Source organism: Hyalella azteca, unplaced genomic scaffold (assembly GCF_000764305.2).
Source record: "Hyalella azteca isolate HAZT.00-mixed unplaced genomic scaffold, Hazt_2.0.2 contig17541, whole genome shotgun sequence".
Taxonomy (NCBI): domain Eukaryota; kingdom Metazoa; phylum Arthropoda; class Malacostraca; order Amphipoda; family Hyalellidae; genus Hyalella; species Hyalella azteca.
Genome location: NW_025947321.1, coordinates 1 through 2,518, shown reverse-complemented (window position 1 = coordinate 2,518; position 2,518 = coordinate 1).

Below are 2,518 nucleotides of genomic sequence, written 5' to 3'. Positions count from 1 at the left end.
TGCATGCAGTCACTCCCACCATCCTTGACTGGAATCAAGCTCCAGTAACGTTTAGTTTTGTATCCTTGCTACATTGAGTGCCTGTTCCGATGCGCGCGGGACTTTGACGGGCTCTACTGAAAAGTTAACTTATTGTCACTGCAAACCTATCTCCTCCTAGAGTTTTTAAGCTACAACAATGAGACATATACCATTCGATGCGCAACAAAATTATCTAGAACGTAACACGGGCGTTTTTCTAATTTCGTTATAGTTTGGATTTTATTCCGCAAAAGGGGGGGTGGCGGAGGGGGAAATCTAAAAATTTTTGAAAAATTTACGAAAAATGCTCCCACACCCACAAAAATGAGAAATCCTTAAAACCCTCGTGTTGCGTTTTAGATATGGTCTTTACGCATCGAATGATATGTGTCTCAATGTTGTAGCTTGAAAATCCTAGGAGGAGATAGATTTCTACGGTACCCCCTTTTTTGGCCGTTTTCAGAATTTCATGTTTTCTTTCATTTTTTCTAAAAATTCACACGAACAAAAATGTCTTAGAATTCTATTTTACATATGTGTACCAAGTTTCAGAGTGATCCGTTTGTAAATAGCCGAGATAAATTTTACCCTAGACGCTCCCCTTAAAATTACACACATGAATAAAGAGTATAAAACTATCATAAGTAGTAAGAAATAGATACAAAATAAATGACATCATGTACTTCTTAAGATATTGTGGGCAAGTCTGCTAGCTAGTGTTTGTAATGTTTCTATTAGTTCAGATTCAAACAGACAAGTTTATTAATTTATTGACAGTAACTTCCAATTGGGTGTTTGGGTCATTAGGCTTGGTCCAAGTTCCAAGTTTATTAAAGTAGAACAGTAAAACAGCAGAACAGAGAAGGGAAGTTCTCCTACAAATGAACACGAAAATTCATTAAATTAATTAATCACTAATAACTAGATAAGTACAACAATATTCTGAACATTTTCTCGCAGTTATTTTATTACACATTAGATAACCTAAATGCTTACCAAGAGAAAGAAGACAAGCGGCTGGCTTTAGTAAGAATCAATGAATGGCCAAACATAAGACAGGTCCTTCCAATACCGTAAAATGGGGTAACATTGACCACTTTTTTTTAAGAATGATGCAATTTTTTTACTAGATAAGTTAAACTTAAATTGAAACATGCAAAATACAGGTCTATACTCTAGCTTTACTTACCATAAATTGCTGGCTCATGCCTCTCATAGTTTTGATGTAATTTCAACAAAAGTGATGGTCTTTGTTACCCCAGCTCTTGGGGTTTCTTTGACCGGGTGGTAAAATCAATTTTATTTTTTGGTAAAACAACTCCAAATAACTCCAGGTTGTGGTGTATTGTAGTAGAACTCTTCCAGTTACATATGCAAATGACAAATTTTAGGAAAGTGTCATAGTTTGCAAATGGGGAGCGCTGCCCCCCGATGGGCGAAACGTGACCATCTAATGGCAGCCGTGATGGGGTAACATTGACCGGTTTGGAAATTAAGTTAAAATTACCATATATAAGACTCTGTAGAGTCTGAAACATAAAGAAAAAACATTAATAGATGTATCAAACATAAAATATGTTATATAGGTACCATGGTAATTTTAACTTAATTTCCAAGCTGGTCAATGTTACCCTGTCACGGCTGCCATTAGGTGGTCAAAGTTACCCCATTGGGGGGTGGCGCCCCCCATTTGCAAACTATGACACTTTTCTAAAATTTGTCTTTTGCACATGTAACTAGAAGAGTTCTACTACAATGCATCAAAACCTGGAGTTATTTTACCAAAAAATAAAAAAATTGGAGGGGGTACTCTGACAGGCTTTAAATAATAGCTCTTTTCGTGGGTCACATTTTTAATTTTTTAAACTATTAGATATGCAAACTTTTAAAATCTTTCTATTGTGTTACATAGCCTCAGTATTAGGCCTTTGATGGCCATTGACAAAATTTTTCTACGTCTAATCGTTTTTGAGTTTTGGGGGTTTTTGTTAAAAAAACGAAAAGTGGTCAAAGTTACCCCGCCGGTCAAAGTAACCCCATTTTACAATATATATATTTTTAATGATGCAATGAAATTTGGAAAATGATATAGAAATGCTGCTATTGTAATTGCAAATGACATGTAAACAATGTAATAAAATATTTTTTTATTGACTCCATTGGTATTTCAGCATTTCCAGGCAGTAGAGGGTTAACTTATATATGAAAAGTGTTAAAGTAGAAAATTCATAGTGGCAAAGCAGAGAGTTTTTACTTTTTAGACTCTTCCTCAAGTTCATTTTTGAGTCCTATAAGTAGACCAGTAAAGTATCATGGATATATACCAGTTTTATCGTACCGTCAACTGGGGCTACTTGGGATGGGCGGGGTAACTCGGGACAGTCCTCTAATACGGAGTAAAACTGTTTTAGTAGCAAAACTAATTGGAATATTGCAAAACTAAATATAGTGGCATAAATGTCAACATTTTTCCTATCTATGTAGTATAAAGGAAGTT